Source organism: Polypterus senegalus, chromosome 10, assembly GCF_016835505.1.
Source record: "Polypterus senegalus isolate Bchr_013 chromosome 10, ASM1683550v1, whole genome shotgun sequence".
In the NCBI taxonomy this organism is placed as follows: Eukaryota; Metazoa; Chordata; class Cladistia; order Polypteriformes; family Polypteridae; genus Polypterus; species Polypterus senegalus.
In genome coordinates, this window is record NC_053163.1 from 120,521,852 (window position 1) to 120,548,232 (window position 26,381).

At 38.0% G+C, this 26,381-nt stretch overlaps 1 protein-coding gene across 6 annotated transcripts in view; it reads left to right on the forward strand.

The window, feature by feature from the left end:
* The first annotated feature begins 656 nt into the window (after positions 1-656).
* Positions 657-26,381, forward strand: part of htr2cl1 (5-hydroxytryptamine (serotonin) receptor 2C, G protein-coupled-like 1) — a 740,469-nt gene continuing 714,744 nt past the window's right edge. For 5 of the 6 annotated variants that reach the window (XM_039766482.1, XM_039766488.1, XM_039766486.1 and 2 more), the window contains exon 1: positions 657-1,949. The gene's annotated coding sequence lies outside the window, so the exon portion shown is untranslated. Of the gene's footprint in view, positions 1,950-16,833; positions 16,896-26,381 lie in introns of those variants that run through there. The other variant, XM_039766484.1, reaches the window with a different exon arrangement.

Below are 26,381 nucleotides of genomic sequence, written 5' to 3' on the forward strand. Positions count from 1 at the left end.
TCAGATTCAAGAATGAGTTTATAATATCTGTCTTTAATATAGTGAAATACTTGTGTGTGTGTGTGTCTGGCCCCTCTGAGCAATCTGATAGGTCAGTTTGGCTTTGGTGGCTCAGTGGCAGGGTTGATGACATGATGCCTTACAGGTACAAAGCTATACTTAATTGTGACCTTTGTTGTTTTTACAAAACAGGAGTTAAAATGGAGCATTTCAAATTGTGTGATATCAGGCCATTAAACTTCAGTCACCATCCCAGTAGACCGGAAGTACAGTATTTGCAAATGATGTTTTTAACAGTGGCCCATCTAGTCAAAAAAGCAGTCAGATGGCAAACAAGGCGCCTCCAAATGAGAAGTCTCCTTTACTGGAATGTAATTTAGAGAAGAAGCGTCGGACAAGAGAGCGTTAAACACAAGAGGATACTGAGGAAAGTCAAAGCTAGAATCCTAAAGATACACATTGGTCAAGAGATAACACATATGTATGTATTGTATTTGACAGGTAAGACAGAACAGATTTAAAATGTGATCAAATAAAATAAAGCATTTTTTTCTGCTAAATTTCCATCTAGAGTATACCCTCATTGATCAGTTGGTAACAAGTAGCTTTACAGCATAAAGTCTCAAGGAAAAAGATGCATTTAAAATAATAAGTAACTAGGGGCAGCCTCATATTGAGGTGAAATGTAATTGCTGACTTCCAGTGTTTTTACTTTAGCAATTATGTCGTGCTGACTTACATTCAAGCATATACAGGGTGCCCATTTAAAATAAATATTGTGGATTAGTGGGAAAACATAAGGCAGATTTGAAAAGGCGTCATGATGTGACTTGGTCGCGTGATTATTAATCTCAGCAGCAAGATTAAAATGTGAGAAAAATAATAGTATTTGAAAATATGTTTTGCTTAGTGAAGAAATCAGACTACGTAAAGCATCCAGTTAAACACATCGGCAATTTCATGATATGGTCGAATTAAAAGATGTCATTTTAAATATGGCATTGGCCACCTGTTTTAAGGAAAAAAGTACAAAAAAAAACAAAAAACCGTTAGCCTGTCCTGAGTAAGTGGGTTTGGAAAATGAATAAATAAATGAATGGATGGTGAATGAAGTAATGAATGAAACCCATATTCCTTGTTATTCTTATGTCGTGTAAACCCACAATAAACGTATGCAGTACTCTAAATATGTCACATTCATCCATTTGTTGCCGGCACCCGCATTTTTATTTCCATTCTGCACAAGTAATCTCGTCTGTCATGTCGCGGACGCTGCTAACTTTAAGTATAATTTGGTGCGCTGAGATTTCAGATCTGCTCCGCAACGTTTTGTCTCGAGAGAAGCAGGCTGGAATACTAATTCTGTGTTTCATTGATTCCGTTAATTAATTTCGCCAAAATGACTATTTTCCACCGTCGTTAACGTTAATTCAAATTCTGGGAGCATCTTTTCATTCTTTTCCGGCTTGACAGTTAATACCGCGGCTAGCCTTTTGCTTCTTTTCTTTTTCGAACCGAACTGTTAAAGCAGTTAAACCTGTCTTGTTTGAACTGACGTCACTAGAATTGTTATACCGTCTATAGTTCCCCAATGCCATTCAGCTAATTCGAAGAAGTCTTTATTGGGGAGAGGAGTATAGCGCGAAGCCGGCGCCGCTCCCGCTTCCCGCAGCGTTACTCCAGCCCATCTTTAACCCCCAGCCTCCTGGGTAACAGGCTGTCCGCCAGGATGCTTACTGTCACCAGGGTCTGCTCCTTAAACGCTGCACCTCACTCTCAAAGTAAGCCGCTGCGTTCTGTAACGTGTGTGGAAACGACCGAGAGAGAGCGCGTCACTGTCGGAATTAAAGTGCAAGAACACGCAAGGTAAACGCTGGTGATTTCACCTCGTTAAACTAAGGACCGACAGCACGCGGATGCGCCGATTGAATGAACGGGGCTTAGTGAAGGTACGTGACACTTCCTCTACTTACCTCCTCTGCCTTTATTATGTTGAACCAAGAAGTGACGGTGGCAGGACAGCGGCACGCTTCCGACTCGCGGGGTGGCGAGCGGAGCGGTCCAGCCTTCTGACTGCAGATTTGTGTCTGGAGTTAAAGAAGTGTTTCTGCTCGGATTAAGTTTTATTTCCTTACGACGGTTAATGTGTTTTTTTTTTTTTAAACTTTGTACTGTTGCTAGTAAAGCGAAGATTAAAGCAATGTATAAAATATAAAAAGGAGAACATGAATTAAACAGATCTCTAAACAATTTCTTTTCCCATCTGGCTTAAAAGTCGGGTATTTTGAAGCTTGTTTTACTTTCCAAAAATATGTTTTATAAACCTGAACCGATTTTCTAAAGCTGTTAGGCATTTTACACTTATGTATATGCAATAATTACAAGTGTATAACGGTTTGCATGTGCCTAATTGCTGATCTGCGCTGTTACAATGCCTGAAAGTCTTCAGTTTGTATGTGGCATATTTTAACAGGCACATCCTTGGGTAAAAAAAAATAGCGCAAGTCGAGTCTGAGACTTTAATTCACAGCTTGTTTTGCCTCAACCGATAAATGCGCTTGCAGGCGCTTTTTCACTACATTATGCGTCCAGTCTCTTCGTTTAAGGTGATGTTCAGGTTTAACGGGAAAAAAAGGTGTCATCATAAATAACCTGGGAACGATAAAAGGATCGATCTTTCAAAAGTGTGCATTTTATTTATTATAGTATATGTTTGACGTCTGCAATTCCGGAATTAATTTTCTGAACCTTTTCTCCATATATTTGTTGATTTAAAAAATTGAATTACCATCATGATGTTGCTACAGGTGTTTAGCAGTCCACAAAGCCTTTCCACAAAAAGCAACCATCTTCTCTTTGTCTCTGTAATATTCGTATCCATATATAGTACAGTGTATAGAGCCATCCTCTCTCTCTTGCTGTCATTTAGATCCCGTGTCTACACTTGTATGATTTTTCTTCAACCTTGCAAGGTCATGTGCCAATGCCATTCTGTCAGGAAAGAAAAAAATGCGCTGGTGAGCCTTGCAATTGCTAATTGTTTAAACATATGAGTTTATTAGATGATTTGAAAAAGAAAACAGACTGTAACTGAATGTAATCCCTGTCAGAAGAACTGATTGAAGGGAATTTTGTCGTAAGACTGTATTGATGCCTGAGGGAAGAGCAGTAAACCATTTAAATCCTCAAATCAATCTCTGATAAACTCATTGAGTATATGAACAAGCACCTAGAGATTATGATTTGGCAGGTATTACTGATGTTTAAGAGCTTCTAATACGCATATTTTTAGAAGAAAAATTTCATCAACAGCTCAACATCCTGATACTTCATTCTTCCTAAAGGACCATTGCATTCTCTGCAACTCTATTTGCTGCAGCACTGCTTCACAAATAGTTTTTAATTTGCAAATAGTACATCACATAAACATTTTGTTAGTTTAATAGGGTTCTGCATTTTGACTAGAAAATTTCTAAAATACAGAATTTTCTGTTAATGTATTCTTCGCCCTAAATGCTTAAATACCTAGGACATTATATCAGTCTAACCCCTGGTGGGCAGGCCAGAAACCGATGATGATGCCAATGAAGAAGATGCGGCAGGATTTCAGAAATGTATAACTGAGGTAAAAGGAAGAGACATTTTTTTGTATTTCATTCTGAAAAAACATGTGCTTTGGCCACCTGATGTTTTGTTAGAAAAAGTCGAAATATATTTTTACTGGTATTAACCCTAATATTATAGAGTGGCTAATGAGACCACTGAAAGAATTATTTAGAATTACACCACAGATTTATCTACAAGATTCTATCAGTTACTTTTTCTGAAGATTTTCTCCCCTCAGGTATTAATGATGAAAGGAATAAATAAATTGGCAAAGAAGAACCAAATTTTATACTTGTAAAATATAAATTAGCTTGGCAGGTTTGTTAAACTGGCAGAAAACATGCATAGTTGGCAGCAGAAGAATTGAATCCATTTTGATTAGTTTTCTTTGCTTCACTTTAAGCACTTCATTAATCACAGTCACTTGGTGTTTAAGTCACAATGAAGATGACTCAAACCATTGTATTCTACTCATTTAACGTATATATCTGCCAATCATTGTTACAAATGCTGAATCAGTTTGTAGGGATATGGGATATAATCTGTCCTGAATCTTCATCACAGTCCCCACACAGTGAAACATGCCTTGTTCACCTTCTATGGTTGGTGACCAGGGGCATCATAACAACATGGCTAAGGTACTTCAACTGTCTCCTCTTGATGCAGAGAAGCAATGGGTCTACTCCAAAGTCTTCTTGTACTGTTGAACTACTCACTTAGTAATATATGAATTACCTAGTATATTATACATTTATATGTATATAAACACATTTTACATATGTGTGATGGACCAGTGCCTCATACACCTGGTACATTCAGAATAGGTGCCAGTCCCTGTGACCCTGAATTGGATTAAGCCCACCAAGTATCCCTTTGACCTAATTCATTGATAACATTATAAGTAGATGACTATTGACTGGAAATGTTCCTTATGCACTCAAAGTGTTACTTAGCAGAAAATCAGCACTAGACCATAATAGGCTTAATAATTATATATGTATTATTTTTAACCAGTAACGGCGCACTGCGCAATAATGTGCAGTGAGTACACTTGACTTGAGCATTCATAGTTTTCATACTCTTTCTCTGTACATTTAGCATTCGTTTGCTCAGATGTTGATGCTCTTGATGCTTCCTGAGCAGCTCTTCTTTTCTCCACCCTAGCGGCCCGCTTCTTCTCTTCTTCCGTCGGCATCTTTTCATGTTAAAACTGATTAAGTCAGTTTTTGTGTTGCAATTACTTAGTATGTTTTCCTTAATTGAGGCAGATTGAAGACTTAAGATATCAAGAGGTCGGGGAAGTGATGGCGAAGCTGGTAGGGATGAGAGCAGTGCCCGTACTCATGCGCCACACAGCTGCCCTGCTGGCCGCTGCTGAGAGTTGATTCTAAAATGAAGTAAAATAAAAATAAGAAGAGGACTAACCTTGGAGGTCAATCAACACCCTGAAAGCAGATAGCAGATGTCATGTAGTATATGTGTAACAAATTTCAGGTCAATAGTTCAAACAGTTGGTGAGCTACAGGTGGTTTCAAGTCCTGGACACACAAATGGACAGCCACGGTACCATATTATTTAAGAAGATAATTATACTATTTGTTAGTAGTGTTGATTGGAAAAATTTGCCTAAGTCTTTTTTGCAGCTAATGTGCTTTGTTCGCCAGTGACCTTGTTCCCCTAGAAGCCAACGTTAGAAGAGACAGCACCCCAGCCCCACACCCCAAGTATATAATGATGATCCTAGTAGTGGGCTAAAAATGATCAGAAAACTTGTGAATACATCCCTGGGTTTACTATCTTACTATTGCAAGACTGTAGAAGATTATATTTTATGCTTATAGTATTTGGACTGTATTGGTGATAGATATCTCAATTTTAATCCTTATACGCCGCTGCTGGGGGGCTTGCTTTGTTCTGGACGTGCTTTTTCTCTAGGTATTACAGAGGACTGGGACCTTGTGAAGTGGGGTCCAGCCTCATGTGGGGAGGCATAATGATGGGGTGGGAGGGGGACTAGGAAGAAAGAGAGCAAGCTATCTCTAATCAATCCGTTTAATCATTATAATTATAAGTACCGACCTAACAATAGGCCTCATGGCAATAACTCCTGGGAAAACTGGAAATTAAGGTCAAATCTGTCTCACTTTCAGTTAAGAAAACTTGTGAATACATTTAACCACAAAGTATGCACATAGAAGAACACTGGAAATGTGTCGGTGTATTTGTGTCTTAAAGGTAATGACTTTTAGTATGGACTAATATGTGATGTGTGTGTAATAATGATCCAACCAATTTAAGGCTACATTCACATTACCAGGCAGAAGTGATTCAAATCTGTTTTTTTGCATTAATGTGACACAAATCTGATGTCTTCAGGGCTGTTTGGACACAGAAATCTGATCTTTTCAAATCAAATTTGAGTCACTTTCATATGTGGTCCTATATAGGATAAATATTCAATTGGTGGCCATACTACAGTAAACGGATGAATATAGTCGGATTAGAATTCATTTGTATTTTTGTCTATATGCATGGGCACTTGCATCAGCCAGCATCAGCAGCACAACAAAACAACAATGGAGGAGAGCTACAGCTATGACAAAAGCCACAGTCCCACCATTGCTGGTTCTTTTCTCTTACCCACAGATTTCTTATGGCAGCAGTGCCTGCAATAGCTGCAAAAACAGTGAAAGCTAACGGTCTGGATTTTTTGTGCCTTCGCAAGGTAATCATGTACAGATGATAAAGTGTTTGTTGTCCTCAAGATCAAAAGGCGATACATACACTAGCTACTAGCTCGTTCATTTTATTGGTTTTAATACCACAAGTCACCTTAAAATATGACATTTCTTTGTTGGTGGTGATGCAGATGATTCAGACACAAACATATAAATGTGTGCATGTGGGCCATTTCAGAGGACTGATGCATTTACATTACAGTTAGTTACAGGGCATTTGTACCTATGAATGTGAATTGTCAAGACAGGCAAATCCGATTTGAACAAAAATCAGAACTGAGCAATGAGACTTGTAATGTGAACATAGCCTAATAGAGTAACCCAGAGTGCTGTGAAGTTGTTGCAAACAGAAAGGAGTGAAGAATCCACAAGTGTGTTGTGCATTTTGCAGAGGTGGCATTGAATGCCCTAGTGAATTCATGCTTCCTACCTGTCTGCAAAAATGTTTACTTTTTTGATATTTTATCGTATTCATTTTATCTCATGTGGTGGGCTGGCACCCTGCCCGGGGTTTGCTTCCTGCCTTGCGCCCTGTGTTGGCTGGGATTAGCTCCAGCAGACCCCGTGAACCTGTAGTTAGGATATAGTGGGTTGGATAATGGATGGATGGATTCTATTTCAGAGAGGCAGAGTAGTGCAGTGGTTGGTGTGGCTGCCTCACAGCTCAAGTTATAATTTTGGCCACAATTGTTGATTCAGCGAAGTTGACAGAGCCTCAGGGACACTTAAAAGCCATCATTATAATCCATGCCACGCTAGTTCAGTTTCTCCTTCCCTATTGACTTTGAGTTTGGCGAAGTTCTCGAACATTTCTGCAGTCTTGCTGAATTTGGGGTAAAGTGAATTGAACAGAGTTTGCTTGTTGCTATTTCTTACATTTTGTAATTACTACTACTAATAATACAGTAATTATAGCCCTACATTAAATTAACCTTTTTTTGATAAAGTACTTGAAAATGTACCTGTCACACAGCTTCTGTCTCACCTTATTCATTACAACTTACATGAACATTTTCTTTCTGGCTTTAACAATGCAGTCACAGTACAGAAGCAGCATTAACTCTTGTAGTCAATATATGTTTTGATGAATTTGTATTAGGGAAAAATTATGTTAGATTTAAGTGTAGCTTTAGATACCATTCAACACTATATTCTGTTATACAAACTTGAACATTATGTGATGACTGAACTCTGCCATTACATTGAGAAGTCAGATATGGAGTTTCTCAGTGCAAAGTAATCAGACATTTATTATTTTCATTATAGATGCTTCTCCTAGGAGATATTGTTAGGAAGCATAATATTCACTTTCACCTCATATGTAAATAGTAGCCTGTTATTATGTTTCCTATATTTCTTTTCTGTTATATTATCATTGTTTAATTGTGTTGGTAAGTTAAAAGATTGAGTGAGGGATAACTTCTTGTCTTTGAGTACAGGTAACATAGAAATATTATTTGATTAGAATAATACAGACAGTGACAAATTCTGGTCACTTTATAATCTGCTAGGCTTAAAGATGAATTTTATTAAATCAGTATAATTTAGGTATTACATTTTGACATCAGTCTATCTTTTTAGAACACAAAAAATGTCCAATTACAAATACAGGAAAATGAAGACATTTGCTAAAGATGTTCATATTTGATGTATTTATTTCTAGTAGAATTAACTATTGCAATGTATTATTCGCATCATCAGAACTAGGTAGTATGATCACATAACCTTTGTTCTTAAACCTTTACACTGTCTTCCAGGTAAGTTTAGGGTTGATTTCAAAAACCTTCCTTTTAAGTATAACACTTCAAACGGTCAGGACATTACTTACTAATATGAGCTTATCAATACACACATATTGGCACATACCTGTACAGTATATAATCATTTCAAGATGATTGTCTACTAAAGATTGTTAGGAAAAATAAAACACCTATGGAAAGTCAAGTGGTAAGCTACAGGACCAGAAAGCTCTGAAATGATCTGTCTGCATGCTTGGTCTTTAAATATAGACTGATTGAGTTACTTTAGCATATCTTGATTTGCCTTGCGGATTAGATTTTGCACATTTCTAGTAGAATTAACTATTGCAATGTATTATTCGCATCATCAGAACTAGGTAGTATGATCACATAACCTTTGTTCTTAAACCTTTACACTGTCTTCCAGGTAAGTTTAGGGTTGATTTCAAAAACCTTTCTTTTAAGTATAACACTTCATTTGCGAATCATCTGCACAAAAATACATGCATGACTCATTATGAACCCTGTTGCTGACCCTCCACTATCCTGTATATTTACTTGTCCTTCTATGACACTTGACACCACTGGTTTATTGTGAAGCTACTATGGGGAGGGACTTCAGAGATATTGAGGGCCTTGAACTTGAAGAATGAAAGGATTTAATCTTATTAGATTGCCTGCACATACTTATAATGTTGAGGAATGCCCAAGAGGGGATGGGTGGTCAGTTGGCCTAAGTTATTGGAATTATGACTTTGTCTCTCTTTGGATTGTAACATTGTCTGATGAAGCTAATCATGGACCCCAAGGGGTTTATTTTCCTTGTGAATGCTGTTGGCGGGAGTATTTTGTTTTCCTCCCCTCTGTTATCATCTAGCCATATCTCAATTACTTTGTTAATTAACTTATATTGACAAGAATTGCTTATGTTAATCATATTCAAACACCATTTTTCTGTTGTAGGTGCAAGAAAAGTAAATTAAATTAAATGTCATTATACTTTTACAGTACAATAAAAATCACTTGTGCTAGTCCCAATGGTGCGGAGATACGCCGTTTACAATACTATACACAGAAGAACAACACAGAAAACACATTTCAAGCAGATAATTGTATGGGAGGCAAGAGTTTAATGGCCGACAGGTGAAGACTGTTTATACTGTATGAGTCTGGTTGTATGGCATTGAATGTTACTTTATAACTTACTAGATAGAAGGGAAAAAACAGGTTATTACTGAAGTGTGTGTATCTGTCACGATTTATGAACATCACGATGGAAACATGGCTGCAGTGTGTGTTCGGCAACACATCACAGATTGTTGGCATTGTACCATTCATGCTTAAGTTTAACTTCTTCCTTATAACCTGTCTACTGTCGTTTTGATGGCATACTTGATGACAGAGTTGGTGTAATGCTTTGCTACACCATCACATGTAAATATTGAAAACTTCAATGGAGTGAGCAGATAGCACAGGCAGCTTGGGTGAGACTCTTGATGTGTATTCTCAAGCCTGGCAGTCAACAGTTCAACAGGTCAAGTCTTAGATTCAGGGAACATAAGGTGCTGTTCAGTTCAAGAGCCTGGAGCTTTTCCATCAAGGTTGAAAAGTCTCACTTAAGCATTCCTCAAGGCCGTTTGTGAGAATTGGGTAAATGGTTGATTATTAGTGGCGTTAGTAGATATAACCGCACAGGTGACTTTGCTTTAATTGTCTGCTAAATATCCTGCCGCATGTAGTGTGATTATGAGATTTTATTGAGAAGGTTTTCTTTTTTTATGTTGTAGTTGTTCTTTTGAGTTATGATGCAGCCTTTGAGGTTGCTCCAGGCAGTTCTTAGTGCTTCCTTGTTGCTTGATTGTCATGCCATTCCACAAGGTCTGAGTAGGGAACAGGCTTCATTTTTTATCCAAGGTTGTTTTCAAATCAGTCAGTGTTCTTCCTTTCCTTGGTGGTTACGACACCATCAGTAAGCTTCATGATTTAACCAGTTACAGAATTTGTGTGGTGTTCTCTGCTAATTATGTCTATTCAGTGGCTACTGCTTTGGCACTTTAATTCTATCCCATCTTGCCACACTGTCAACTTTTTTTTTACTGTTGATTTGATTTAGTAGTTGTGTGTATGCAGGAACAAAGAGATATATCATGATACACTGAAGTGGGAAGGGGCTTAGCCTTGTAAATTTTACATTAATTTGTGCAAACAGCAAAAGAGAGTGGTGATTTACATTACATCTCAAGGCTGGTTTATACATGACATGTCTACATCGCCACAAGAGTGTGCAAAGGTGCATGTGACACAAATTCTGTCAGCAGTCCTGGCATGCAGACCTTCATGTGCTTCCAGAATTTTGTAACCATACAGTCCTGTGTACATCTATGCATGTCAAATGCAAATGTACTAGACAAGAAAATCTGTGCTCATTCGAGGAACTAGCTATGTGATGTGATTTGCCACTACCTGCACCTATGTAACCTGACATTAAAAGATCACAGAGATAGCCAAGTGTGCAGAAATCCATGGTGACAAACTGAACAGATCCTGGACAAAGATAAAACGTGCAGGCAGAATATGGAAATATCTGTGAGATTGATGTGTAAAGACAAAGAAAAAACTTAAGGTGAAAAGCCAGTATAATTCACTGAATGTTTGAACTGTAAACAGACCAGGATGCATCTGCAACTGCCAGCACCCGTGTATAAATGGATGTTCAGCACAATAGAGTGAATTAATTGATTAGCAGTAATACCTCACCACCACAAGAACTTAGGTTTAACATAACCAACCATTTCTGTATGGAGTTTGCATGTTCTCCCCATGTTTTAAGTGTGCTCTGAAATAATCTGGCATTCTGTTCCATGGCTGATGTTCTTAAGAAAGGTTAGGGGATCCTTATGACCCTGTAATGAAAAACTAAATTAACAAAATGAAAGGCTGGACAAAAGACCAATCGTAAGTGGGTCTGAATGTCAGTGTTTCCATTTCACTCAAGCTAATCATGGAATATGGTTAGTACAGGTTCATGGGATAGGTGCTAATGATAGGAAGCGTAAAGGAAATAGTTTGTACTAAAAGTACCTGTCATCAGAAGGAACTAAATCCTAAAAAATAAATATTTATATGTGTAATTAGAAAAAAAGTAGGAAATTGAAATTACTTGTTGAAGTACTTTGTGAGTTAGAAGAAATACTGTGTCCCACCCCTCTATCATCATTCTTGTTTTGTCCACTGCAAAATAATACTAAAAAATCCATTGCTCTTAAATTATAACTCTTGTCTGGTTTAAAAAGGAATTAGTGAAATATAGTTAATCCTGTTTAGTATATTGCATTTCATTCTTCACAACTCATGATTCACTTGACCAGAATATTCAATATCCTCCTGTTACCAGAGACTATATCTTAACAAAGAGAAGTACCTGGAGCTACCATCATAGAGATTATGATTGCACCATAAATCTGCAGTCTGGGGCACCTGTACCAAAGGAATGATTATTTTCTTTGTCCAAGCCGTAAGGAAAAGCAATGAAGGATGATATGAAGAAAAATCTCACATATGGTTTAGTCTTCAAGTTCTGTGTGTGCAGAACTTTTTTTTTTTGAGAAGAAAGATGGTTCTCTGTATTCATGTATTGATTACAAAGAATTTCAAGGTTGCTCCGGGAGTCTTCACATTGTTGTATATTGCTGAAATTTGATCTTCCTTCTGTCTAAACATATTTAATATGTTAATATAGTTCTGGATAAGTTACATCAAAATAACTGCTTTGTTTAAGTCCTCCATCCAATACATGGACAATATAATTTCCATTAAAGGGTTATGCCTGGACCTGACTTAAGTAAAAGCATCCCTGGAATGGCCTATTATGAACAAGGTACAGTTACTGAGTTGTGGGGTTTGCCAGTTATTTCAGAAAATGTATAAATATTTATAGTACTGTAGTTTCTCAGATTACCTCTTTGTCAAAGAAATCAAAGGAAGTATTTTCTTTACCTTTGAAAATTCAACAGACAATCAATTATTTAAAAACTATTTCTATAGGAACACCTGTTCTACAACATCCTGACTGTTGACTATGGTTTGAAATCAAAGTCGTAATGCTTTTCTAATTTAGGGGAGCTATACCTGTGCATAATCTTCTTTAGAAGTTTAACTTCAGCAGAATATAATTTTGATTTGAGTTATAGGGATGCTATTGTTTATTTAACTAGCATTAGAATAAACATCCATCCATCCATATCTATCCCGCTATACCCCAACTACAGGTTCACGGGGGTCTACTGGAGACAATCCCAGCCAACACAGGGTGCAAGGCAGGAAAAAAATCCCGGGCAGGGCCCACACACACACCAAGCACACACTAGGGACAATTTAGAATAGCCAATTCACCTAACATGCATGTCGTTGGACTGTGGGAGGAAACCAGATAGAATAAATTAATTATTTCACAGTTCAATTTTATTATTAACTATCATCAAGAAAAAACAAATATCAAAGCAGAGGCACAGTTGTGTCAGTATGAATATTGTTAGTTCAGTGTTGTCATTTCATTGTGATTAAGTGTGTTTATTTTTCAGGAGCACCACCATTTTTTAAAGGGTGTCACTATTTTGTGTGATGCTACATGGTTATTATGCACCTGATGCCTATGCCACATAACACATAAAAACTTTTGCAAAATTTAAGAAATGAAAGAAAAGAAATTGTAATAGACTAGTCAGTTTGAGACATAATTCTGGTTTACAGTTTTGTTTTAACAGTAACTTTGCCTTTCATCTTCTTGATAAATGTTCAGATGGCATTGGTGTTTTGACCAGTGTGAATAACCATCACAAATGTTTTGCTTTGTCCTTTAAAAAATAATTATTTTAGTCTACAGCACTATATTACATAATCTATCCAATAGGGTGCACTTTATGTCTTACTTATCAAAACCATAAAATGTTTTGCTAGCAAAGAAAATCCTCTTTGTGGTAGATTTACAACCAAAATTAGATTTCAAGTAAATAGTGGAAAAAGTTAAGCAAACTGTTGTACAAGCAATGCACTTCCCAGGGATCATATTGAAGAACTTTGTTCAGTGAACCTTTTTGGGATCATGGTTTTAAACTGCACCTTCATCAGGGAGTTAATAGAGCAAAGCATGTTGATAAATTGTTTTCCAGGAAAACATTACATCACCGATTTTAGTTAATTTCTTTACTGATTTACTGCCATCCAAAGGATATACAACCATACACTACCATATTGGTAGTATACAAGCTTCTCTAATGCATCATATTTCTTACCAGTACTACATATAAACTTACCATTTATCGGCACTATCAGATGTACTGAATAATTAATTATCGTTACTCTTTCAGCATCTATTGTATTTGACCTTATTTTGTTTCTCATTTTTGAAAATATTTTTGTTCTTGTTTTGGAGTTAAGGTATTGTCATTGGGTGGCACGGTGGTGCAGTGGTAGCGCTGCTGCCTCGCAGTTAGGAGACCCGGGTTCGCTTCCCGGGTCCTCCCTCGTAGAGTTTGCATGTTCTCCCTGTGTCTGTGTGGGTTTCCTCCCACAATCCAAAGACATGCAGGTTAGGTGGATTGGCGATTCTAAATTGGCCCTAGTGTGTGCTTGGTGTGTGGGTGTGTTTGTGTGTGTCCTGCGGTGGGTTGGCACCCTGCCCAGAATTGGTTCCTGCCTTGTGCCCTGTGTTGGCTGGGATTGGCTCCAGCAGACCCCCGTGACCCTGTATTTGGATTCAGCGGGTTAGTAAATGGATGGATAGATGCTTGGTATTGTCATTGTCATCCTAAATATAACTGACAAAGAAAAGCATGAAAATACTTTTGATGCATGATAATTGTCAATCACTTTGATTGTTTAGCATTTGTTCATAGGATGCTCAGTCTAAATAACAATGAGTCTTTCTCCACTGTGTATTCACCAGTTCAGTTCATTAATGAATTTCAGCCATCTCCATTATCCATGCCCAATCAAGGGACTTCATTACCAATTGTTAATCAATGGGCCTCTACCTTCCATAATTTGTTGCATGCAGTTTGTTAAAACATATAGAAGTCTTTAGCTATGTTTCACCCAAACTCTCCCATTCTAATTTTTGGAGAGGTCAAGCAATTTGGCCTTGTGGTATAGCGGGTCCACAGCTCTCTCAGCAAAGGCCCGTTTTAAATAAATAATCACCACGCTCGCGGCATAGCAAGGGGATGTGGTAGGTGTGGCTGAAGCAGTTCTCAGGGCGATCTGAGGTGTGGGCGTTTCTCACCTAAGTGCACAGGTGAAAGACTGCTCACATCCATGATTGTTCCTGGGGCTGCTAATTTGTCGCAGCTGCTATGCCCTCTCGACATATATAGAAGCACGAGCCGGCTAAGAAGGGGGAAAAAGAAGTAGAACAAGTTAGAAGACAGAAAGACAGACGGAGGTGGCTGGAGAAAGCAGGACCAGAGAGAGAGAGAGGGAGAGGGACAGGGAGAGGGACAGGGAGGGCAAGCCAGTGCGGGCGGGGTAGCCGGTGCGGGCGGGGGAGCTGCTGCGGAGCCCAGACGGGTGAAGCAGGAGAGACGCTAGGATAGAAGACATCGGGCTCTGAACGGTATTTTTAAAGGACTGCGTCCAGCATTGTTTTAACCCCGTTTTTAAAGGATTGTGTTTGTATTGATTTTTAAACCTTCACGTTTCTTTTATGGATTATTTATTTAATGAAGACGTTAAAAGCACTGCACTGATTTTGAACACTCTTTTGTTTTGTTGGATTTTAAATAAAAGCACCTTTGCACATTTGTACATCATCCCCTTGCTATGTTGTTGCCTCACTGTCTAGCTCATCGGTAACATTACCGACAGTGTAGGGTTCAAGGGCTCCCAAACAGCAGATGGGAGCATGGAGCAGAACCTGCATCGTCACAGGCCTTCATATGAAGGTTATGCTATGAAAATGAGCTCCCATGTGTTATTGGACCTTGCAGAATCAAATAGCAAGTTGGTCCCATTATGTGTACTCATGTTTTCCCAAATCCCAACAATTTTAAGATATCTCATCCTATTTCTCCTTTATATTCTTCCTAAATAAAATTGGCCTTTTACCTGTAGTCTGTAACCACATGCATTTTTGCCCCCTGCTATTGTTGTTAACAGCTTTTAGAAGTATGAAGTCAAATAATGGACTCATGGGTTGCTTTTCATGAAACCTTCATGTACCTGCTTTTTTACAGTATTTTTAGCATATTATAGTAAAGACAGACTACACAAAAACCATCTCCAGCAAATTTAGGGTTGCAGGAGGTTTAGAATCTATAATGATGTGAGAATCTATGGATGTGCTATCATAGTTACATGTTTAGAATATTTGTTCATATCAAGATTCCCTATAATATATTTTTGTATATGATTAGTGTTATTTTTACATCTATAATGAAGTCATCTACTGTATTTTTGTACCATGCTAGTTTCCAGAGATACTTTCCTGTTGCAGTATTGCCACCACGAATGTTCTATTTGGTGACATTGGTTGCCAACTTTTTAAGAATAAGGTCCTGTTGAATTGTTTTCTGTCTAAATTTACATGCCGAGGTTCACTAAGGTTAGACTGAATTCTTTGCGCTGATGCATCACAAATAGCCACCACAGTGCATGCAGTACTTTGTTGCATACAGTAGTCAACAGGCCTGAAGGCTGCCTTTTAGCGGTGTTAGTAATTGTACATTTAGTTAGAGGTATGTGCTCTGGGGTGTTTATTACCAGAGACTTATGAGTGAAAAGTAGGTTTGTGAAAGTCAGCTTGACGAGGAGGATATGGAAAATATATGCTGGTGGCAACATCTGACAGATGATGTGTTCTTAATATTTGGTGCAAATCAAATGTCTAACTTTCTGGTGTGACACTAGAGATCTATTGCATAACTATGCAGCTGATGCCTTAAAAGTTGGATAAGAGTAGGCTGTACATTTTAAGAAGTGTGAATGATAATCAGGGATCAGGATTACCAAAAAAAACAATATTCCATCTTGTGGTTCAAATAGCACTCACCACAACAAGATTGCAAATTTAGAATAAGAAGATCAGTGACTAAGAGGGAAGAGAGGCATTGGAGGTGGGAAGTTGTTCATTGAGATAGACTGCACAGGTGTCGAACTCCAGGCCTGGAGGGCCGCAGTGGCTACAGGTTTTCATTCTAACCCTTTTCCTAATCAGTGACCAGTTTTCACTCCTAATTCACTTTTTTCCCTTCATTTTAATAGCCCTGTTAGAAGGATTCAGTCCTCTGAATTGATTCGTTTCCTCATTAAATAACAGCCAAACAGAAATGAAAGTTTCTGAATGAAAGTAAAATGAGCCAACAGATGACCAGCTAAACTGGAGCTTCAAACTCCAACCAGTTTCTTAATGAAAAGCCAATGCTTGCTGTTAATTAAACCCGTTATTTAATTATTCATTCTGCCACAGCAGACATTTCCAAAACTGATGATTTTATGTTTTTTCTAAGAACACCATCAAGATGTTTTGATGACCTGAGAGATCAGCCTTACTGAGACCTTCAACTTTCTCTATTTTCAGATTCTGTGTGATGGGCACAGGTGAGCCGGTCATGTGGCTGCTTGTTTCGTGTCTCATTATTGTTTGGCCGCTAATTAAGGAAAAAGAAACAACTAAGGGGCCTGAGTCAAGCTAATTAAAAGAAATAATTTGCAACTAGTCACTAATTAAGAAGATGGTTAGAATGAAAACCTGCAGCCACTGTGGCCCTCCAGGACTGGAATTCGACACCCCTGAGATAGAGGATAGCTGCTCCTACTGGTAATTACTTATGGCCTATGTTTTTGCAATTTGTGTGTGTTTTTTGCTTATAGGAACACTACCTTGTGTTTTAATAAATTGACCTGGTTTTATGGTTCCGGTTTTATTGTACTGAGGACTCCAAACAAAATAGAGGAATGGCCATCTCTTACAGAATCACAGACAGTCAGAGTTTCTTTGTTTAGCATCTACTGCAATGCTAAAAAAAGATGCCACAGAGCAAACTCATATGGACACCCATACTTGTGTCCTTGAATCAATTAACACATTACTGGGATGTAATAGCATATGTACCAAAAACCCGTGCAAACAGGCAGAACAGGCATACCCCACACTGGAAATCTATGGACAAACATGGTTCAGATGTTGGGGTACCAATCTGGTAATCCTCAATTTAATGAAAAGAGTGTGAATTTAAACAGCACAAAATAATTCCTGCAGTGCTGTTAACAAAAGTAGTGTTGAGCTACAGAGGTTTCAGTATGCTGCCTCTCAGACTTGTATCAAATGAAGATTCGAGCATCTTCTAGCTGCTGTCGTTTAGAGCTGTGGATGAACAGATAAGGTAGTTAGCGACAGCGTCCCATCCCATTGTGCTGTGGCATTGCTTACATTATCAGAGTCTTAAAGCCAGCCATCCTATTCACTCATGTGTGTGAAAATACCTTACTATTTCTGATGTATAGTGCTTTTCACTATCTATCTATCTATCTATCTATCTATCTATCTATCTATCTATCTATCTATCTATCTATCTATCTATCTATCTATCTATCTATCTATCTATCTATCTATCACATTCTTGTTATCATGGTGCTGGAGAGCGTGGCATGAGAGCTCTATTGTCATATGACACTACTATATGCACACAATAAAATAAATAAACATGAAAGTATATAAATATGAATTAGCTTGCGTAGTTCTCGATACATCAAACAGTAAAGATTAACAATATTTTCCAAATTAATCTGAATTTATTTTGTGGAGCTTTCTCATATATAATTACTGTGATGAGCCTTTCACCATTATGCATATTCATTTTTAAACTATTGCTTAGAGGCTGGTTAAGTTTACAATGAAGTGGAAACAAGATTTCTAATAAAATTAATTGGTATCAAAACAACAATGTATGGAAAATTTTGGAAAATCATTTTGCCGCATTAAAATGAGCAATAATAGTGTATTCTTCCCTTGAAAGATGATTTTGATTATGAATTCCCACTCTAAATGGCAGCTTGTATATAAGTATGAAAAATTATGGAAGCTTGTAAATTACAACTGCTGAACCATACTCCAATGTTGTAATTTTTTTCCATCTTACAATCATAAGTGTCATACTAAATGAAATAATCTATTTCTTGGCCGAAGCATAGATTACATTGGGATTTAGAACATTGTAATTTACCAGAGATTCTGTTCTGCTTCACTATGTTCACTTGATTTATTACAAATATAAATTGATTTATGAGGAATATTGCCTGTTCTGCTTGATTACTGGTGAGCTGATGAATGTGTGTGTTCGTGTGTTTCTATTTTATCATTCCATCATTTAACAAGTAGTAACATAAAGGAATTTTTGGAGTGCAAAGGCTTTACATTTTACCACCTCTATTGCAGTTATCACAAGAAACAAAACACGAGTCCCCAAGTCAAACTGTATTTATGTATGGAAGAGAGGACATCTTTTGTTTAGTTACAAGACCAACGGCTGTCTGGAGCTGTCTGCAGATTTCAGGCTGAGATTGCCTATATAATGTAGTAATTTATTCTTTTGTAAAAATAAAAAAGGAAGATACGTGTCTAGAAATGAAAATAACAATTATAAGGTAATTAATAAAGCTGGTAATCGAGCAGAAGCAAATAATGGAACATATTATCAGTTACCAAAATGCAATCAAATTTGATATCCATACAGCACAAAACAGTTCAGTCTTTCTAACGGCTGGAAGCATGGTGTTCAGGAGTTTATTCAAATAATTATTCAAAAATGACACACAACCTATTGTTTGCTCTGATATCTGTTTGTTTATCCACTGATGTCTACAAATTTGTGCTTTCAGATGTTAGAAGTATCAATTATCACTTTCTATTTATAAATAAGTGTCTCCATCTTTTATAGTCCTGAACTTCCCACTTGGCTTGGATTTCAGATATGTTTTTCCCTTAGGATATGTTTGCTTCTGATTTGTGTATTGTTATTATTATTATTTTTTTTTTTTGCATTTCTGATTATGATCTTGACTTATCATAACTCCACATGTTCTTGTAATTTCTCATTTTTATACTGATTTCCACCAGTACTTGTGTTATCCACTTTGTTTAGGGATCCATCAAGATAGCAATAGTTATTCTTTTTTCCACCCAGAGACATGCACCTATTAAATAGTCTAGTCTGAGACCCACTTGACAGGTTGGTATGGGTGCTCAAGTACAAGCGAGTGTCCACTTTAATAGTACTGGTACAGTTGGTCATGATATTGCCAAGGCAAAATGTACATCAGCAGATGGAAAATGAAGTTGTACTAAGCCATTTTCGTGTCTGGCTTTTTAGTTTACTTTGCTGAAATGTGTAGTTTCCAATGCTTTTTGTATTAGTATTCATGAAGAGAAACATTATAAATTATCAAAAGATATTTATGTGTCATGATTACTATTCTTTAAATGTATATATTTATTTATGTTTTTTTTTTTTTGCTTATAAAATGTTCTGCAGAGTGCATTATAAATACATCCATACCATCTATCTTTACCTCATCTCTTCTTACTCTCTGGTGCTGATTTTTCACTTTTTATTAGAATTATGTCAGTTTTAGTGGATGGTTATCAGTATAAATTGTGGAAAAAAGGTTCAAGTTTATTTCCATTCTCTTAATGAAAGAAGGTTAAAGACACAATATTTCAACTGTATAGCCATCATCAGGTGAGTAGCTGAAAAGGAAAGGGCAGGTAATGTAAACAGGAGAGGAAGGAAGGATCAAGGCAAGGACAGGTGAAAGGAGCAAAAGTGAAAGGAGGTGAGAAAAAGATGTCTGTCATTAAGACCTGCAGAAATATGTGAGCCCAGGTTGAAAATGAGCTTAGCTTGTTCTGTTTTTCTTTGAAAAGTGTCTTTGAAGCCCTGTGAAAGAACACAGATAGAGAGCTCAGTTTGACTATGATCAGGGATGTAAAATATTCTGTAAGGTCTTTGATTTAAGTGGATTGAACTTGCTCCCTAAAACAGTCTGCTATCCATCTCCCTGTTTCACATACATAAAGGGCTGGACACGTTCTACAAGCAAATACAATAAATAACATATTCGACTGGAAAGAGGCCCATTGTTTAATATTGAATTTACCAGAGGGATCAGATATAAAACAATTGTTGGTGAGAAATTTGCAAGTGATACAGCAGCTCCTGTTACAGCTCAATGTGGCTTTCCTCTGTGAAGTGAGCTATGGACAAGAGATTTGTGTAGGTTCTGTGGTCAACAGAAGGAAATCAAGGTAGAGGTAGGAAAAATGGCTCCTGAGGAATGATCAGTGTGCAAAATTGGGAAATTTTCTTTGAGAAGGATAAATTGGGAGGACCAGTGTGTCTCATTATTTGGGTTCCTTGGAGAGCGAACTCCTGGTATGATTGAGGACCCCCTCTACAATATTAGAAGGGTGTCCCCTATCAATGAAGAATCTCATCATTACAGATGTCTCCCACATTATTGCAGAGTCAGTGGAGTCTAAGGAACTGTGAAAGAGTTAGGTGAGTTTTTAGTATGTCAGGGATAGGAGCTGTAGAGAAGGAAACTGTGTGAGACAGTCATTATTCCAACATGCCATGGGTACTAAAGAAATACATAATACATAATACTTTATGATAGGGGAGTTTAGCTGGAAATGTTACATTTCTTTTGGAGTAGGTATTCATGACTGTTCACATCTTACAGTGTAATCTGAAGTGGTTTGGGTTTTTTTCTTCTGCTCTCTCATGTTTACTATATTTTTAAAAAGTCATCTGAATAAATCATTTGAACCCATTATCTCAGGGCTGTGAGGCTTCAGTGCAATGACTGGCTTTTTCTGTGTGAAGGACTCACACCCTGTCTTTAGCTGGCTCCTGACTTACTCTTTATGATGTTAGGATAAAATTTAGCCCCCTGTGACTCTAAATTAGACAAGGAGGGAGTGGACAATGGGGATAGTAAGATTTCTGCCTCAGTAAGACAGTGATTAGTATGGGAACTGATCCAAAATAATATCATTCTTTGGAAATATAAAAGCATCTTTGCTTCTGGCAGGAGAGTTTCTGGGCTTTGCTCACTTTGAGTTCTGCTTAACGTGGACAGGAATATTGATTTTGTTAAGAGAGATTGATGCAGACATTGAGATTTGTAAAGAGTATAAGGGAAATTTCATAAGAACCCACTCTGTTATTCAGTAAGGTTTTTATGTTGACGTCTTGTTATATAAGTTGAAGTGTTTGTTTGTTGGCTTTGAATTTTATGAAGTGTTTTAGTGAAGCACATTTCCAAACATATTTACCACCATCAGGAGTGCTGGTGTTCTTGTGTTGTTTTGGCTTGGCGAAATAACATTTTTCTATTTTCTGTTTTTTCAGCCAAATGTGTATGGAATTATTCTATTTTTTTCTTTCTCTCTGTCTGCACAGCAATGTTTTTTTCACTTGAATTTTTTGTACCTTTCATGCAATGCTCTTGAATTTAAGTGAGATGTTACCAATCTCATAATTCCTAACATATGCCTATTGATTATAGCTTTGTTTGGCTTGCACGCTGGAATACCCTGCCAGTGTCAATCCATGTAATCCTTTTCTATGCTGAAGTCTAAAACTCATTCTTTCTTTTTCAGAACCCTGCAATTCCATTATAAGGCTGTGAGATGTCAAAGCCTGTTGTGGCAGCTTCATACAAAAATCAAGAACTGACCATGGGTGGGAGTGGGAGTAGGGTATCTAACAGGGCACTGCCACTCACACATACATACACCCACACACAAACATTAATTCAAAGTAACCTAATTAATCTTAGGTGTTATGTTTTTGTCTGATTACTAATATTCTTGATTGATTATTCATGCCAAAGGCATGGAGTAGAAATCACAAGCCTGTTGGTTCAATGCCAGACATTATCACTTAATTTTCAAGTGTTCCAACTTTTGAGCATTACAAATAATTGTACTGAACCGACCATGAATAACACACTGGCATTGGTATTATTTATATAATAGCAAGAAATATATAATACCATTTTCTAAACCCACTTAATCCTGGGGTGGCACAGTGGTGGCGCTGCTGCCTTGCAGTAAGGAGAACTGGGTTCGCTTCCTGGGTCCTCCCTGTGTGAAGTTTGCATGTTTTCCCCGTGTCTGTCTGGGTTTTCTCCCAGTGCTCTGGTTTCCTTCCACAGTCCAAAGACATACAGGTTAGGTGCATGTCCTAAATTGTCCCTTGTGTGTGCTTGGTGTGTGGGGGTCTGTGTGTGTGTGTGCGCCCTGCGGTGGGCAGGCGCTCTGCCCGGGGATTTGTTCCTGCCTTGCGCCCTGGTCTGCGTCCAGCAGACCCCCGTGACCCTGTGTTAGGATATAGCGGGTTGTATAATGACTGACTGACTTAATCCTGAGCAGGGCCATGGGGGGCTGAAAGCTAACCCAGCAAGTACAGGGTGCCAGTCCATTGCAGGGTGAAGACACTCACTTATGGGCCAATTTAGTGACGGCAATCGCTAACCTGCATGTTTTTGGACTGCGGGTGGAAACCAGAGCCCCCAGAGGAAACCCATGCAGACATGTGAACATGCAAACTTCAATGTGGGACACAAATCCCAGTCTCCTTACTGCATAGTTACAGCACTACCACTGCACCACCATGCTGCCCAAGGCATACAACATTTTGTTCTATATGATCAAATTTTTAATGTAATTCAATAAGGAAAGAACAGTAGTGAAAAGAACAAAACAAATAACAATATATAAAACAAGAAGCAACAGCTCCTCATGACACTCATCCCTTCATCCAACCCACCCAAAATTCACTGTAAAAGGGGTTATGGCTGAATTTGCCACTGTTTCCAAAATTCTGCAACTACTGGAAGGATTCAAGTATCAAATGTAACATGTACACTAAAAAACATTTTATAGTCCAAGTATGTTTATTTTAAAATTTGAGTGTAGTTCAAAGCAAAAACAGTTCACACAACAATGAAGAGGACAATTGATGACAAGCACTTTCTCATTATGTTCCTGTTTGAGGCTACCATCTTTTAGTTACCATTTTTATTTAAGTTCCTGTACTGGCACAACATATGTCAGTACATAATTTAGTGTATGTACCAGTGCATAAAGTCAGAAAACTCTATGCCTGTTTACCTTTCTGTATATAACAGTCCATGTTTCTATCTAGCTCAGATCATTCAGTCCTTCGGAATTTAAGTGGAGTGTAAGGAATGCTCCATTAACATGCTAGCTTACAAAGGATAACACTTCACCTTCCATTAGCTATGTAAAGCTAACTTTCCATTATTCTTAATCAAACACTTACATGAATTCAACATTAACATTACCTTACTAGGATTGGGGTCCTTTAGGGATTTAAATGTTTATGATGCCCATGCTGACCTCTGAGAGATGCATGAGAGACAGAGAGCCATAGAGTAGAGAGAAGAAACTTGAAAGGGGAGAATTATGGACTGCATCGATGAACACGACACTAACACAGGGCCAGTTTACAGTCACCATGCATATCTTTCTGAGGTGGGAAGAAAGCAATTGAAAACCTCACACAGACACAGTAAGAGCACTCAAACTCAACACAGACAATGACTAGGTTAGGCTGTAGTTATAAGCCAACAGTACTAACCACTGGGCCACTTTCACTTAAATAATGGGCTCTGTTTTTTCAATATACTGTTTATTTCAGATTTTTTGGATTGCACATTGACATTGTGATTAGTGCTCCTACCTCACTAGGAGGATTATGTTTTTTTTTTTTTTTTTTAATTCTCCAGTACCATTCATCCATCTATCCATACCTGGGGTATACTCAGAGATATGCAGGTGGATGAGTGATGATGTCCTGGGGCCTCATGTATAAACGGTGCGTACGCACAGAACTTTTCCACGTTCAAATCGCGATGTATAAAACCTACACTTGGCGTAAAGCCACGCACTTTTCCACGGTACCTCATGCCTTGTCGTACGCAAGTTCTCCGCTCGGTTTTGCAAACTGCCGGCACCCAGCGCCAAAGCAATGGTACTGTTCTTGTGTGATTACTCATTATTTTCATGACGGCTTTATAAATACACAGAAACTAACCGCATATTGTTTATTAGTGTAATGCATCTGATTGTAATTAACTCGTAACAATATAATGGTCCAGGGAACAGCCATAGTATTCCAAATACCATAACTGCTTTAGCGTTGTTACTCTCACTTCTCCTTCTTCTTCTTCTTCTTCTTTCAGCTCCTCCCGTTAGGAGTTGCCACAGCGGATCATATTTTTCCATATTACTCTCACTGCACGACTCGGAGTATTTATATCACTGTATCTGAGTGTGAATCACAGCAGCAGCTGATCGGAAAGAGAATTATCGGTATACAGCTTTAAGGACACGCTGTCTCAGCCACTGCAAAACGTTTTAAAGCCTTTCCTGTACGGACCTCGCGGTTCAGAAACAGTTTAATCCCAAGAACTTTAAATGCACTCAATCAAGTGCTCCTTGTAGAACGGTTTGTACTTATAAGTACAATCACCCCACTGTAAACTTGCACTACAGTTATAATATCTCACAACCTGGGCCACTTTATAAAGCGCGTATTTACATATGATGACGATATCATTTTTAAGGTGAAATGCAGCAAAATATGTTTGTTAAATTATACACATAAAACTAACTTCATTTAAATAATCTATATTCTTCACTGGGAGTGTCGTGAAGGATAGAATAATTAAACATGTACTACGAAGATATTTCAATGTTCTTTAAACGTTTTGAAGAATCGGCGCTAAGCTTACAGATAGATGGCTTAACGTCTATTACAGAGCTGATTGTATAGCGATCGGTTACTTGGGGAAAGAAAAGCAAGGACTCTTGGGGCAGCCACGCCAATATATATTGAATATAAAACAGAAAGAGAAAATAACAACACAGCTAAAAACGCAGCGTCAAATTTCGACAAAAGATAAATGCTTGTCATGAGCACGAGGCTGCTGTGCAGTGTCCGCAACGGATGTGGCCATCCACCGTGCATAAGCTACCTTACTGACATTGGCCGACGAAGGAGCCACCGATTCTTCCTCTGCCCAGTGCCACCACAAGCCTAGAGCCGCCCCTGAGTACTGCTGCAATAAATTATTTCATCGAAGTGAAACACATGTTTAATAACGTGCTTTAACTCCTATCATCATGAAATTGACATCACGTATACGTCTCAGTATTTTAGTTATTCAGAGAGCTGTAATATCACGAATGTAATGGACTCTGTGTCCAGTTGGAGGAAGAGAGCCAGTTTAAGAAGCAAGTAGTGATTCACACACATAGAGCATACAGTAGAAGATCAAATACAAAACAAAGCATTTAACGTGCTACTTTAATTACGATGTGATTTGAGAAACTGGTTAATTAAACGATTTTAAGATGAAGTTTATAATGTTCTACTAAATGACAAAATAAACTACGTGATTAAAGTGGAAATGTCGAGATTGAAGTTGACATTTCGTGCTTTTTCCCCACCGTGTGCCTTTTTTCTCTGTACCCTAATAAACTTTCATATGACACTCAGACAGTGGGCTTACAACTCTTCTTTTCACGGCAACTTTGATATGTGACTTCTTTTTATTTCCGGCACTGTGCGATTTTGTGAATGTGAGCTTTCAAGTTTCTCCAACACGCTATGTCACTCGATCAACTTCACTTTGTTGATTATACCACGGTTTATTTGAACAAATAGTATATTTTTCCTTTGCCTCCACTTGGTATTCGCTGAAATTCTTATATTTTCCCCGTGCTTTTCCTATTGTCTTTTCACAGAAGGCTGCGCTTAAGGGCGATTTATATTGATTTGTATATTCAAATAGGCGTAATTCTGGGAGGATTTGGGGCGTTACTTAATGCGCGTGCACGAGCGTTAGTTTTCACGCTGATCGGGATTTATGTAACGGAAGAATGTGGAAGTTGGAGTACGCACAGATTCCTGCATCTGGATTTTTCTGTGCATAAACACATTTCGGCTTTTGTGCTTACGCCATGTTATAGTGCGAGTTCTACGCAAGGCATTATACATGAGGCCCCTGGATAGTGGACTATCTGCCTGGCAGAACGCAGTTTGTGAGACTCAATTAGTGTGTTTCTGATAGGCATGGTAGCAATGCTGGAGCACCACAAGAACCAGCCCTATCTCCTTTTTTTCACTCTGTACTCCTCAGACTATAAATATGACTCCAGATCATGTAACTTGCAGAGATTCTCAGATGATTCAGCACTTATGAGGTGTAT